The 16,227-nt window shown below is 38.9% G+C and overlaps 1 protein-coding gene across 3 annotated transcripts in view; it reads left to right on the forward strand.

The window, feature by feature from the left end:
* The first annotated feature begins 6 nt into the window (after positions 1-6).
* FBXO34 (F-box protein 34) overlaps positions 7-16,227 on the forward strand; it is an 83,688-nt gene continuing 67,467 nt past the window's right edge. The window contains exons 1-2 of one of the 3 annotated variants that reach the window (XR_004622163.1): positions 7-224; positions 961-4,532. The gene's annotated coding sequence lies outside the window, so the exon portion shown is untranslated. Of the gene's footprint in view, positions 225-960; positions 4,533-16,227 lie in introns of those variants that run through there. The other 2 variants (XM_034648469.1, XM_034648471.1) reach the window with 2 other exon arrangements.

Raw genomic sequence — 16,227 nt, forward strand, 5'->3', positions numbered from 1 at the left:
CCCCGCGGGCCACGGAAGGTCGAGCGGGCCGGCAGGCGGCAGCCGGGTCCCCAGTCTGGGCTGAAGCTAAGGAGATCACGGATAGGCCGTGAGGAGGTACTGGACCGGCTCTCTCAACCTCCGTGACCCGCGGCCGGTGAGGAAGTCGGACTCTGGGTAGGGGTCGCCTCGCCTGGTCGTGCCCGCCTGGGCTCGGCCACCGTGTCCTTTCCGCCCCGGCACAGGTGAGCTGACGCCTGCCCTTAAGCATTCTCGGGGACTGGCCAGGACAGGGGATCAGAAGCTTCTCTCGCCTCGCGGCAGGCGCAAGTCGACTGCGGTCGGCCCCAGTCAGCGATGAGGTCATAGTGCTCTGGGTCCTCGTGTCTGTGACGTCAGGGGTTTCCAAGAGATGGGCTGTGATGTCACAGCAGGCCCCCGGCTAGGACCTTGGCGCGCGGAAGGGCGGGGAAGACCGGGAGGGGAGAAGAAGGAAGTTCAGTCTTCTGCCGACGCCTGGAATCGCAGCGGATTTGAATCGAAAGTGGTTCAGTACCAGCATTTTACAGTTGTAATAGTTGTCAAGTTCTTTAACATTTCAAGCAAGCATTGTTAGTACAGTTCAATGTAAGACACTTTTGATTTAGAAAAATCTAAGTCTGGAGGTTTGGGGGGGGGATTGAGTGTTTAATGTAAATGCCTTTCAGGAAACTGAACTCCTAGTTTGATGGTTTGTGATTGCAAGTGCTGAAGAAATAGAACTGGTTGGAGTACTGATAATTCAATTTGTCTTACTCTTTTTTGCTACACAGTCTTGAAATTATATACGGTATTTGCTTGTTTGCATTTTTGTTAGAGAGTGGCTAGGAAGAGGGAGAGCAGATCTTGAACTTTTTCTGTTGTGGAGGGGCGGGAAGGGAGGTTTGAATTAATCCAACATTCTTTTTAAATAATAATTACCTGACGATTTAATTTATCTAGGTTGTCTTTGTCCTGCGCTATCATGGATAATTAAAGGTTTCCTATGGCTATAACTTATCAGCAAGCCGTTTTCTTGCTTTCCTACTAAGACTGGACTATGACAATAACATATTCCAAGACGGCTTGTCTGGACAAGTAACTAAAATTTTGTGTGTATTGCTTTCAAATATGAAACTGACAGAATTTCATTTAAGTAAGTGCCTTGTCTCTGAATATTGTTTTTCTTCCATAGCTTTCAAACGAGATCAGGCCAGACCAGAAAATAAGCTAGTCACTTGCCATTACTGACCCTTTTCAGGTATTTCAGCATATCAATATAATTTCTTCCTCTCTATAGGATCATTTAAATAGAATCTAGTTTGAAAGGTAGCTGCCATGGGGCGCCTGGGTAGCGCAGTCGTTAAGCGTCTGCCTTCGGCTCAGCGCGTGATCCCGGTGTTCTGGGATCGAGTCCCACATCGGGCTCCTCCGCTGAGAGCCTGCGTCTTCCTCTCCCACTCCCCCTGCTGTGTTCTCTCTCTCGCTGGCTGTCTCTCTGTCACATAAATAAATAAAATCTTAAAAAAAAAAAAAAAGAAAGGTAGCTGCCTTAAAATTAAAGCGTTATTACAATTTAGGGTTTTCAGCGGATGCTTGGGTAGAACTCCTCAGTCCTTCCTTATTGACCTTGATTTGTAAGGGTAGTTTTTTGTTGTTAATACTTACTGTTCTCCATTTGCTCTTTAAAAGTGATTGATAAGGGATTGTCTCTCTGGATTTTGCACCAACATGCTGGTGAAAGTTATGCTGTGTACATTAACACAGGAAATGAAAGCAAAAATTACCCTCATTAAATACTGTTGGATTTGACTGAAGTTCACAAAAGGAGGCTTTCTTGTAAATCTCATTTTGATCCTCACTCGGCATACCTTGGAAATTTGACAGCATTGTGTGTACTACTGAGAGTTATTTTTTTCTTTTAAGAAATTAGGAATTATATGTTAACAGTGTTGATCGAAGGCCCTGAAGACAAAATTTGAGCCTTTGGATCCTCAAGACTGATAGAGTTAAGGTGAAACTGCTGGTAGTGAGGGTGTTAACCTACTCTAAGATGAAAGAATCATGGCAAGATACTATGTAATGAAATTGAAGGAAGTTCAGAAGGACACTTTGCTTGTGTCTTTTTCCAAGTGACCTTTCTGGGGCAGGCTATGTAGCTCTGTGTAAATTAAGTGTACTTGTATATATGGAAAGGGATGAAAGTCAAGTTAAACGTAAATTGAAAGACATATAAATGATGATAATAAAATAGCCCCTCCCTGGCAGTGCTGTTTTCCCTCTATCGTGTTAGTAGTTATAAATTTTTTTTCCTAATGGAAAATGAGATAATAGGTGGAGAATAATGTCTTTAGTGTATTCTGATGTGATTGTGGAGCAATGACAGGTGTAAAAAAGCCAGCTTATGTATAGAGTTGTATAACTATTCTGAAACATTTTTACAGCTTGTTTCTACCTTTGGCAGGATGTTTTTCTACCCAGGCCTTGAAGTTTTGGGTCTAGGAAGTAGCTTTTACTTCTTATAAATGGGAATTTATTTGAAATCGGATTTATTATTTTAAAATGTTTTGTTATCTTACTCGGTTACTGCATTTGAAAGGACTAAGTCATTCATTCATTCGTGACTATGGCATCTTTTGGATAGGTAAAACAAATATGAAGAATGAAAGTGCTGTATTTTGTGAATTTTCCAAATTCTTTGGATAAGGTTATTGGATCAATTCTTTTAACACATAGAATTTAAATTCATATGCAAAATTCCTACTTTATTTTTTGAACTTAAATTTATGCTCAGTCAGTTTAATTTGGACAGTTGTGATAATCTAGTAAGCCTTAATCTTGTTTTAATATTTGTTGGGGGAGGACATACTAATCATTAGAGACATCATTTAGTGTTACCTTCCAAAATTTGCAGCTGTTTAGAACCAGATACTTGAGGGACACTACTATGGTATAATGAATGCCTTCCTTGTTAAGTCATGTGCAACAAAGGCAAAATTCAGCGAGTGCATAATCTACAGTCCTTGGGAAGCAACAACAAGAAAGAGCAGATGAACTCCAAATGCGTTTAGGTTATGTGGAAATTGAATTCCTGTCATTCTTTATCTTTGTATAATTTAACTTCTTTTTTGTTGACGTTTATGTATTCTGAAGCTGATGTACTATATTATGTAGGACATTACGAATGGTTAAAATGTAGGTGTTTCTTAACATTAGCTGAGAGAGTTTACCAACCTACCATTGCCAACTCCATCTTCTGGTTAGCTCTGCACAGAGGAGACTCCAGATCTTCTCCTTTTAAGTATTCAACTTTGGAATTTTAGCACATACATTTCCTACTGTCAGAACAATGTAGGTATAAATATGAAACTAATAAGCATTAATATGTGTGATTAAATATTATTATAAGGCATGGGTTTCATTCATACAACAAACATTTTTTGAGTACCTCTGTACCAAGTGTTCAGCCAGGGACCGTGACATGAAGATGAATTGTCCTTGCTGCAAGGATCCTTGACCTTTGTTTTCATATTCCCTTACCATGGAGGGCCATGGGTTTGAGGAGCCAGAATTGGACCAAGAGGATGAACCATTTATGTGATGCCAGATTGGCCAGAGGTCTCATCTTAAGGTCAGTTTAAGGAGGTATTTAGAAACTCAGGTGAAAAGAATGGGGAATGGATTATTATACAGGCAAAGAGTCTAGACTCCACAAATATTGATTATTCTAAAATGAATGGAGCTTAGTGAGTGAGCACTTTCTTTGAGTCAAGAACAAGAGCACAAGGTCAGAAATAGTCTGTGTAGGCAGTGTAAAATTAGAGCTAGAGCGAAGAGGTAGAATCCAGACATCCCACTCTGAGGCATGTATGTACATTCTTTCTTCTCTAAGGCTGTTACTTTTATTTTTTAATTGTTTTCATTCCTTTTCTTGACAAACCTGCAAAATACGTGAGCCTCTCACAGCCTTCATTTCCACTTTATTTTTTAAAATATCTTATTTATTAGAGCAAGCGAGAGAGCACAAGCAGGGGGAGTGGTAGGGGGAAAGGGAGAAGCAGGCTCCCCACTGAGCAGGGAGCCCCACGCAGGGCTTTATCCCAGGACCCTGGGATCATGACCTGAGCCGAAGGCAGACACTTAATGACTGAACCACCTAGGCATCCCTTCCCTGACATTTTATTATGAAAAATTTTAACACAGAAAAGAATTGTTGCAAGAACTGTTTGTTGAACAATTGAATACATAAGTACCGACAAACCTAGATTCTATAATTTATAATTTGGACTTTGCCATATGTACTTACCTGTCCATCCATCCTACCCTCCTCTCTCTCCCTGTATCCTTTCATCAATCCGTCTTCTATTTAGTTGTATTTTTACCCCCAAATACTTCAGTGTGCCCATCATGAACTATTTGTTTACTTGTTTTTTGTTTTGTTTTTTTAAGGGAGAGAGAGTGCAGAAGCTGGGGAGGGGGTTGCAGGCAGAGGAAGAGAGTGAGAATCTTAAGTCCCACACAGGGCTTGATCTCTGGACCCCAAGATCATGACCTGAGCTCAAATCAAGAGTCGGACACTTAACTGACTGAGCCACCCAGGTGCCCCAGTTTACTTGTTTTTAAGGTAAAATTTATATACAGTAAAATGTACAAATCTTATGTACCCTTAGCTTGAGTTCATACATCTTCGTAACCTATAACCCTGTCAAGATATTAAACATTACTATCACTAGAGAAAATTCCTTCATGTACCTTCCGAGTCAATTTGATTAACTTTTTAATCTTCTGCAGTCTTTAGTTTCTTCTGAAACTACCTGTTCAAAGGTCCTAGTTTGTTAGCATATTTGAGTAACATCGTGGTAGGTGTTCAGAACATAAAGAAATGAAGAACACAGCTTCTGTTTTCTTTAAGCTTATAATTCATTTTGGGTTTTAGTTAGGTGTTGGTGTCTGAAAAGAGATAAGTAAATGTTATTTGAATTCAGAGGAGGCATCTGGGACTGCCAGAGAAAGCTTCCTAGGTATGGGTCTTGAATTGGGCCTCTATTTTAGAATCCAGGGAAGAGTTGAGTTTTGGTTTGTTTTTTATTTAAATAAACTGTATGATTTGAAGTTAGAAGTTAATTATATTAAAGAACAGTAGTAGACAAGTGTGGTTGGGACCCAGTTTTGGAATGAGTATAAACATTTTATACCCAGTGATAATTTTTGAAGAAGGAAGTAATGTTAAAAAAAAAAAAACAGATTAGGGGTGTCTGGGGGCTCACTTGGTTGAGTGTCTGCCTTCAGCTCAGGTCTGATCCCAGAGTTCTGGGATCTAGTCCTGAGTAGGGCTCCCTGCTCAGTGGGGAGTCTGCTTCTCCCTCTGCCCTCTCCCCCACTCTTGCGCCCTTCCTCTCTCTCTTTCTCAATTGAATAAATAAAAATCTTTTGAAAAACAGATTAAATTCTTATCTTGTTTGTTATCTCTGGTATTTAATTGTGTAGATGACTTCTTCATTTTTTTGAGTTCTCTCCTTTCTTGGTTCTTTGGTATCCGGTTTCTCAGCTATGCTGGCATTTCTTTCTCTTCCAGATTTAAACTATTGAAAGCTTTGTCTTGACTCTTTATTGTGGTCTTTGTTATCTGACCCTTAGCTGTTAGGGCTTCTCAGTTCTAATTCTTTCCAGGTCATGGCTACATCTGTATTCTTTAGCTGTTAACTCTTGTTAGCTTTCTAACTGCTAATAGGATGCTGCTTTTTGTATGACCTTGTTTACTTTGTACTTGTTCAAGAGTCTGTAGCAAGAGCATTTAAATACTTGTAGCAAATAGGATTTGAGAAAGAAAGATGTACCTTGGGCTGAGTGAGCAGACTAGATAGAGCTTGTAGGAATCAACCCCAGAATGACACTGCAGAATTTGGCTGCTAAGGGAGCTACTGCCATTGGGGACCATGTTGTTGAATCAGAAAGCTGCTGCCACCATACTTGACAGAAGTTTAACTTCCTACAAAAAAAGGTGGTTTAACTTCCTTGGGCAGAACTATCATTACGTGTTATTTTTTTGCCCTACATATCTTATGCAGGTATGTCTGCTTAGCTGCACTTAGGTCAAATGTGAAACCTTAGTTTCAAGGGCAACTGGAAAATGTAGTTTTTAGTTGTTCAGTCTCTCTAAAACAGGAAGTCTGTGTGAGAATGGATTGGAGTAAATACCGAGTGACACTCAGTTTGTGAAAAACTAAACTCATTTTCCCCAGATTCCCTTAATGTATTATAAAAGTCAAGTTTTTTATAATTTTGCTGTTTCTGTGCAAAGACCATAGGTTTTGTCCTAGTTTCCTGAGATAGAAACTATTGAAATCAGTTGTATCATTTCGATTTTTATATTCTGGGTATAACAGAAAACCAACTCAAATTTACTAGCTCACAATATTGAAAAGTCCAAAGGCAAAGCTTGGTACACTTGTACTATGTGATCAGAATCTCATCTTTCTTTTTTTTTCCTTTTTTTAATGAGCTCTGCTTCTGATGTGTTTGTCCCTTTGTGGTCCCAGGATGTTCATCAGCAGCTCAAGCTCTAGGTCCTCATGCCAGCAAATCCAGACGGGAGGGATGAGTGCCTCAGAAGAAGTGGTAGGGCAGGGCTCTTGACCTTTGTTCCTCCACTCCTTTGGCAGTCTGACGCCTGTAGGAGTCCTTTCCTGGGTTATTTATTTATTATTATTATTTTTTTTAAAAACGGTTAAGAGTAACAGTATTTCACCAGTGGCCCTCAAGGCTGGCCAACCTCATCCCACCTCGTGGAAGGGTGGGTCACCAGTGGCCTCCCACTCATCCTACACCTCTCATGTCACTTCACCATGCCAGACTAGAGTCAAGCTCAACAGGGTCGTCTTTCCGTGTTCCCTTGGCTCTGGTTTGGCCGGATAGTAGGTAGGGACAGTGGGGATCTTATTCCTGTGCATCACTAATTAGATGACGAGGCATTTGGCTTCCTTAAGAGAGTCATAGTTACTCCCACGATTTACCCAGGCTTCATTGAATTTCTTCACTTTGACATTTAGAGCACTGACCAGAAATCATGTCAACACCCGCCGAGGGCCTTCGCAATTATTTTAAATAAAGTACATAGGTCTAGCAAACAGCAGCTATATTAAAATACTGTTATTAAAATGTTTTTTAAAAATTGTAAGATAGTATGTGCTTCTTTGTTATAATAAGGTTTAGTATGGTTCTAATAATTTCCGAGTAGTGGTGAATATTGTCACTATTTGTAGGTGTCTGCAACCAGTGATAATGTGATAGGAAACTATCTGTGATTTCTGCTGGTGACAAAGTGACTGGTATTACTAATATTGTGGTCTGTTGACTAGATTCACAAAAGAAGGACATGCTAAATTTCATTTAAGTTCAGTGAAGTTAAAGGTGTCTTTTGCCCCCTCATCTGAGTTTATAGACACCCTGAGTTCTATACGTAAACGTTTTGGGGGATCTTTGCACTTCAGCTTAAGAAGTATAGCTAGGAGAGAGTTTCTCTTCCCAGGGGCCCCAGCAAATGTCTTGCGTATCTCATTGACTTTGGGTTAAATTGACATTTCTGAACCAATGACTAAGGCCAGATAAGATTTGGTAACCGGTTTAGCCAGCCTGCGCCTACCCCTGGAGCTGAGGTTGGGGTCATTGCTACCTAAACAGCATGTTGGCTTAGCTTTTTTTTCCTGAGGGAAATTTGGGGGCTACTGGATGCTGAGTAGCAAATAGTAGATGTCCATTATGTCATCCCCTCTCCTTTGCTTCCATAGTTGACCAGTCATTAAATTTTAGTGAATCTTTCAGTTGGATTTGTCTTTCCCTTGATCAGTGTCTCTGCTAATAACCTAAGTCTCCAGTATGGAGCGTATGGGATAGTCCATTGGGTTGCAAAAAGAAAAGTATTAGAACTTCTAGTTACTTTTTACATCCTTTTAGTATTTATTTTTGTGTTTGTTTTACAATGTATGTAAAATACAGAAGTTTGGTAGTACATGCATATATGTAAAATTTAGAAGAATATACATCTATGTTGGGTGCATGTTAAAATTTTTCAAATCATGGGAGTGGGAGTGTCAGAAAAGTTAAGCTAACCATAGAGCAGTGCTGTTCAGTAGAAATAAATGTGAGCCATACGTAATTTAAAATTTTCTAGATTACCACATTAAAAATGGTAAAAAGAGGGGCGCCTGGGTGGCACAGCGGTTAAGCGTCTGCCTTCGGCTCAGGGCGTGATCCCGGCGTTCTGGGATCAAGCCCCACATCAGGCTCCTCCACTGGGAGCCTGCTTCTTCCTCTCCCACTCCCCCTGCTTGTGTTCCCTCTCTCGCTGGCTGTCTCTATCTCTGTCAAATAAATGAATAAAAAAATCTTTAAAAAAATGGTAGAAAGAAACAGCTGAAAATAATTTTAATAATGTTATTTAACATAATAAATCCCAAACAGCATGATTTCAACACATAGTCAATATAAAAAATTACTGAGATAGTTTACATGTAATATAAATGTAATATAGATGTAAATATCATCTCCGTTAAGACAAGTGATATTTCAGATACTCAAAAACGAGATGTGGCTAGTGGCTTCTGTGTTGGATAGCACAGAGTTAGACCAATGATCATTCTGGGTTTAGATTTCTGTAATTGTCTCTGTAGTTTTCATAAATCCATTATTTACTCACTTCAGTCTTTTTGTACACTTGTTGGGTTAATTGAACAAAAATCCCACTGGGATTTTACTTTGCTGAATCACATTTAAAAGTAGCTTTTAAGACTTTTCATAAGGTGGTTCATCCCATCTTTCTTCCTCCCATGTTTCTGGGCCTGCCTGCAACAAACCTCGGGTTCAGTTAGGTAGTTTCCCCAGCTGTGCCTTCCTTTTCCATTTCTGCGGATGTAAGCATCCATTATGAGGAGCCTGTTCCCATAAAATCTCTTTGGACTCTCCAGTCCCTCTCTACAATCTATTTCCGGAGCTCCCACTGTGTATATTGAGTACTCAGCCTCACCTTAGCACTTCATCATTTACCATTGTTCATTGTTATTGTTTCATAAATGTTATTAGTCTTATCTCCCTTACTAAATGCTAAGCTTCATATCATATGTCTCCAAATTGTAGATACATAGTTAAAGGCTTAGCTTTTTCCCTCCTCGTCTTTTTTTTAAGTTTATTTATTTATATCTCTACCCAATGTAGGGCTCGAACCCATAACCCTGAGATCAAGAGTCGGATGTTCCTCTGAGCCAGCCAGGTGCCCCTTTTCCCCCTCATCTTTAAGGGGGGATTTAAATTTGTACCTTTAAATTTTTTGAAATTGTTTTCTACTCTGCTGGTTAACTTAGACACCTAGCAAATTCAGTTGTAGGAGTTTGTGTAATGAAGTATTCATTTGGTTCTTGAAAATGAAAGAATTTAATTTTGTTTATAAAGTAGTCTACTTGAAGCTGTAAGATCACTCTTAGTACTACAGTAGGGAATTATTGATTAGCTGGAGTTTCTGAAGATGAAATTTGGGTTTGATAAGGAAGTCTCAAAGGACACATTTGCTCTATTGTCCAGGAACCAAGAGTGGCAAACTTGTTTCCTAAGTAGGCCAAGAGATTTTATTTCAAGTTCAGTCATCAGGATTATTCTCTGGAGGTTCGTGGTACTTTCTGCACTCTAGTCACTTTAGCCCTAGGGGATAGGTTTCTCTAGTTCAGGCAGTAGTTGAAGAGCTCTACCATCCATTACAAAGTTTTAGCTCATTTGGAATACTACAAAAAGGATGACGAAAATGGATCCTAAAAAAGTCTGAAGATCATATATAGCTTTATGTTTTACGAATCCTATCTTTCATTTGATATTTTCTTTGCCTGTCTTATATTTAACATGTTATATGGTTATCTTGGTAAAATAGCTATATACCAACATTTTTAACTTGTGGAATTTCAAGGCCTCCTTGTTTACTATTTACTAAAAAATATGCAATATGGTTTAGATGCCAGGCATTATGTTAAGTGCATTAGTTAACTTCTGTCACTTTTCTTTTAGCACTATTTTATAGATCTTCTATATACTCTTTGGCAAATAGCAGCCTTTTTTAAAAAAGATTTTATTTATTTATTTATTTATCAGAGAGAGAGAGTACAAGCAGGGGAGCATCAGGCAGAGGGAGAAGCAAGCTCCCCATGGAGCAAGGAGCTTGGGATCAGGACCTGAGCCAAAGGCAGATGCTTAACCAACTGACCCACCCAGGTGTCCCTGGCAAATAGCAGTCTTTAAGAATATTATTATTTAACACCTTGTGGGTTTTCCTCTCTTTTTGGCAAATATCATTAAGTAAAATTTTTCGTTTGGGTATTTATTTATTAAAATATATTAACTTCTGGAAAGTTCACTTTTTTTTTTTAATTAGGAGGTTATAAGTTTTCTTCAAATTAAAACATAACTTTACATTCAAGTTGCATATATTTGTAAGACTGTAGTATAAAATATTTTTACACTTAAAAATTACGGTTATGAAACATTTTAGAGCTACTGATTTTTTAAAAAATTGATGGTCTTGAAATTTAAGTGAAAACTTAAGCCATGTTAGTAACTGTTTTATGTCTGAATTGAAAAAATGAATTATTTTCTCTCTTCTTTATTTGGTCTAGGTGCTTAGCTTTTGCATTACAGATTTTTTCGATAACCCAAAATAATATTGAGTATAGTACCAAAAAAATTATGTGATTCTTACTGTAGTTGCTACCTTGTTTTGCGAATCTGCCTTGTGTATCCCGTTTAAATTTTAATTATCCCCTTTTAGTAGAGAATGAGGAGTTGTAAAGCTTTTAAGAATTGTTGCATTATGAATGTCTCGTGGATTTCCTCTTCTTTTAAGGGACAGAAAAACAAGGACAGCATGCTTCTTTAATAGATATAATTAATTTTGAAGATTAAAATCTGCTTGCCAGTTCATGTTTTGGACTACTTAAATATTATGATTTTATGTTATTAAAGGTCTGTTTGGGTGCCCCCCCCCCACAGTGTTTCTAAGGATTTCTTTTACCAAACAGTTGTTGAATTTTTCTCTTGTTTAAAGGCCCTAGTTTAAATACATGTTGCCTCTTGACCACAGTAATCTAATTCAATGGGAATTCCTTTAAAAGTCTTAATAGGTTTCTTGCGTAAATCCCTTAAGGACTAGTCTGACAATTACTAATCTTTGTTTTCTGTAGCATCAGGTAAATATTTGTAACATTGTTTATACTGAGAAAAAGTGCAAATTTTAAAAGTGTTGAGATAAGAAAACCAGGGAAGGTCAGTTTGATAAATTTCTCAGAAATCCTCATTTTATTTCAATTTCTAATCTGATTCACAGACTTTTTCAGTTACTATTTGTAACTCTTCATAATCTATACTTGCCTAACAAGAAAGAACCTTTTGTATGATTGTTTCAGTTAATCAGAGAAAAACCCTGTTGGCCTTTTTGATTTTGCTAGCTGCCTTTGTTTGTTCTTACTGAAAGTAGATAATGAGAAATTAGAAGATAAATAATATATTTCCAGCAGTAGAATGATCCCAGTGCCTCTCTTTTGGATTAAAATATTTTCTTGCCTTTTTTCCTCGAAAGAAGAGTTCTCAGTACTCGCCTTGCCTTTTTTCTCCTTCCAACATATTCTTTTGTCATTTTTGTGTCTAGTGGTTTTCTGGGTAATTAGTCCAATATGAGATCATGTTGAAACTAAAGTCAATATAAGCCTTCAAATCATTAAAATCTGCATATACCAAAATTTCAGAAAATTTAAAAGGAATATTTAATAGGATTAAAGAGCATTTATTTTTTGGATAGGTAATGTGTTCACATGGTCAAAATACCAAAAGGTGCAAAAAACGAATTTTTGTCTCTCTTCTGTCTGTTGGGCACACTTTTCCCCTCACTGGAGGCAACAATTCTATTTGCCCTACCTTTTATTTATTTATTTTTTAAAGATTTTATTCATTTATTTGACAGAGATAGAGACAGCCAGCGAGAGAGGGAACACAAGCAGGGGGAGTGGGAGAGGAAGAAGCAGGCTCCCAGTGGAGGAGCCTGATGTGGGGCTTGATCCCATAACGCCGGGATCACGCCCTGAGCCGAAGGCAGATGCTTAACCGCTGTGCCACCCAGGCACCCCTGCCCTACCTTTTAAAAAAACATAGGTGGTAGTAGAATCTACATACTGTTATCTTGCCTTTTTCACTTGATTTTTGTCCTTTACATATTGTAATATGAAAAGTGTATTAGTGATAGAAAATCTAAACTAATAGTGGGTTAAACAACAAAATACTTCTCTTACAAAAGTTCAGATATGTGGTCTAGGGCTGGTATAGCACTCATAGTATCTCTCTCTCTTGTTTTGAGGCATGATGAATACAGTAAAATGCACAGATATTAAGCAGACAGTTTGATGAGTTTTGACAATTGTGTATAACAAACAGGGCAGTCGAGAGCCAGCCCTCTAGCCTATCTTCATTCCTTACCCCACCCCTTGGCTCTTTCCATACTATTACTGCTCCACTCTTTGTTGCCTGTTGTCTTCATTGACCTAGCTGGATCTCCAGCTATTGGAGCCTCTTTCACACTGCAGGATGCAGGAAGGGGTAAAGGTTACATGGCAGCCTTTTTATAGGAAGATTTTTAGAAGCTGCCATTTCACTACCTTTCCAATCATGTTTCATTAGCCGTACTCATAAATACAGGCATACCTTGTTTTATTGCACTTCGCTTTATTGCGCTTTACAGATTTTGCTTTTTTTTTTACAAAGTGAGTGTTTGTGGTAACCCTGTGTTGAGCAAGTCTGTTGGTGTCATTTTTCCAACAGCATTTGGTCAGTTTGTGTGTCTGTGTCACATTTTGGTAATTCTTCAATATTTCAGACTTTTTCATTATTCTCTTTGGGTGATTTGCAATTTGTGATCTTTGATTAATTGTTTTGGGGTGCCACAAACTGTGTCCATATAAGATGGTGAACTCAATAAATGTGTGTTCTGACTGTTCCACTGACCAGCTGTTCCTCTGTCTCTCCCACTTCTTGGGGGTCTCCTTATTGCCTGAGAAACAATACAGTGAAATTAGGCCAATTAATAACCCTACAGTGGCCTCTCAGTGTTCAAGTGAAAGGAAGAGTTACACATCTATCACTTTGAAATCAAGGCTAGAAATGATCAAGCTTAGGGAAGAAGACATGTCCAAAGCTGAGACAGGCTGAGAGCTAAGCCTCTTGTGCCACATAGCCAAGCTATGAATGCAAAAGACAAGTTCTTGAAGGAAATTGAAAGTGCTACTCCAGTGAATATATGAATGAAGAGAAAACAAAACAACCTTAATGCTGATATGAAGAAAGTTTTAGTGGTCTGGATAGAAGATCAAACCAACTACAACATTCCCGTAAGCCTAATCCAGAGCAAGGCCCCCACTCTTTTCAATTTTGTGAAGGCCGAAGGAGGTGAGGAAGCTGCAGAAGAAAAGTTTGAAACTAGCAGAGGTTGGTTTATGAGGTTTAAGAAGCCATCTCAATAACCTAAAAAGTGTAAAGTGAAGCAACAAGTGCTGATGTAGAAGCTGCAGCCAGTACCCAGATGATTAATGAAGGTGGTTTACACTCAACAGATTTTCAGTGTAAACAAAATAGCCTTATATTGGAAGAAGATGCCTTGTAGGCTAGAGAGGAGAAGTCCATGCCTGGTTTCAAGTCTTTAAAGGACAGGTTGACTCTCTTGTTAACTGGCTAATGCTAATGATGACTTTAAATTGAAGCCAGTGCCTATTAACTATTCAAAAATCCCAAGGTCCTTAAGAATTATGCTAACTCTACTCTGCCTGTGCTCTGTAAATGGAACAACAAAGCCTGGATGACAGCACATCTGTTTACGACATGGTTTACCCAATATTTTAAGCCTGCTATCGAGTGAGACCTACTTGTCAGATATTGAAATATCACTGCTCATTGGCCACCTGAGAGCTGTGATGGGGATGTTGTTTTCATGATGGCTAACATAATATCCATTCTGTGGCCCATGGATCAGGGAGTCATTTTGACTTTCAGATCTCTATTTAAGAGATCCATTTTGTAGACTGTAGCTGCAATAGGTAGTCGTTCCTGGACAACGTAAATTGAAAACCTTCTGGAAAGGATGCACCATTCTAGATGTCATTAAGAACATTTGTGGTTCCTGGGAAGAGGTCAAATTATCAACATTAACTGGAATCTGGAAGAAGTTGATTTTAACTCTCATGGATGACTTTAAGGTGTTCAAGACTTCAGAGGAAGTAACTGCAGATGTGGTGGAAACAGCAAGAGAACTAGAATTAGAAGTGGAGCCCAAAGGGGCACCTGGGTAGCTTAGTTGGTTAAGTGGCTACCTTCGACTCAGGTCATGATCCCCGGATCCTGGGATTGAGTTCCACATCAGGCTCCTTGCTCAACGGGGAGCCTGCTTCTCTTCTACCTGCCCCCCCCCACTTGTGCTCTCTCTCTCTCTCTCTCTCTGACAAATAAATAAAATCTCAAAAAAAAAAAAATAAAGTAGAACCTGAAGATGGGACTGAGTTGCTGCAATCTCATAGTCAAACTTGAACAGATAAAGAGTTGCTTTTTTTTTTTTTTTAAGATTTTATTTATTTATTCAACAGAGATAGAGACAGCCAGCGAGAGAGGGAACACAAGCAGGGGGAGTGGGAGAAGAAGAAGCAGGCTCATAGCAGAGGAGCCTGATGTGGGGCTCGATCCCACAACGCCGGGATCACGCCCTGAGCCGAAGGCAGATGCTTAACCGCTGTGCCACCCAGGCGCCCCAAGAGTTGCTTCTTATGCATGAGCAAAAGAATGGTTTCTTGAAGAGTCAGCTCCTAGTGAAGATGTGGATTGTTGAAATGACAACAAAGGATTTAGAATATTACATACTTAGTTGATAAGGCAGCAGTAGGGCTTGGGAGGATTGACTCCAATTTGTAAAGGAATTCTGTTGGTAAAATGCTATCAAACAGCATTACATGCTGCAGAGAACTTGTTTGTGAAAGCAAGAGTCAGTGTGGCAAACTTCATTGTTGTCTTATTTTAAGAAATTGACACAGCAACCTGATTAATTAGCGGCCATCAACATCAACATAGAGGTTAAGACCTCCACCAGCAAAAAAATTAAGACTCGCTGAAAGCTCAGATGATGGTTAGCATTTTTTAGTAATAAAGTATTTTGAAATTAAGGTATGTATGTTGCTTATTTATTTATTTTAAAGATTTTATTTATTTGTCAGAGAGCAAGAGCGAGCACACACAGGCAGGGGGAATGCCAGGCAGAGGGAGAAGCAAGTTCCCTACTGAGCAGGGAGTCCGATGCGGGGCTCAATCCCAGGACTCTGGGATCATGACCTGAGCTGAAGGCAGACGCTTAACGGACTGAGCCATCCAGATGTCCCTGTACATTGCTTTTTTAGACCTAATGCTGTTGCATACTTAATAGACTACAGTATAGTGTAAACATAACTTTTATATGTACTGGAAAAGAAAAAACTAATTTGACTCACTTTGTTGTAGTATTTGCTTTATTCTGGTGGTCTGAGCTTAATCTGCAATATCCCTGAGATGTGCCCCTACTTCACAGTAAACTGACAGGAAGACAGGTGAGTAATGTGTTTTTCAGGAGTTGCTCTCTTAAAATGTAGATTAGGGCACAAGGTTAAAATGCGGTAATTTTTTTTTTCCCTTTCTCACATACATTTCTTAACATGTAGAAACATGTTCCAGCCAATCTTTAACTACCCTTTAACATAATTGGGAAAAAAGAAAGTAATCAACAAATATATTCAATTTAGTTCCTTTTCTATAATATTTCTTGTGCTTCTCTTCTAACCTTTTATTTTCCAGTTGCTCTGTGAGCTCAGATAAATTATGTAAAATATATTCTGCTAAATCGTAGTTTTTATAGAATAATAAATGGTTTTTTTTTTAAAGATTTTATTTATTTGTTAGTGCCCACAAGTGGTGGGGGGGGAGGGAGAGAATCTCCAGCAGATTCCCTGCTGAGCTTAGAGCAGGAGGAGGAGGAGGGAGGAGGGGCTCTATCCTATGACCCTGAGATAGTGACCTGAGCTGAAACCAAGAGTTGGACGGTCAACTGACTGAGCCACCCAGACACCCCAGAATAATGTGTTTTTAAAATATGTTTTTAAAATATGTTTTTAAAATATGTTTTTTTTTTGGGGCGCCTGG

The sequence above is a fragment of the Ailuropoda melanoleuca genome, chromosome 20 (genome assembly GCF_002007445.2).
Source record: "Ailuropoda melanoleuca isolate Jingjing chromosome 20, ASM200744v2, whole genome shotgun sequence".
Lineage (NCBI taxonomy): Eukaryota > Metazoa > Chordata > Mammalia > Carnivora > Ursidae > Ailuropoda > Ailuropoda melanoleuca.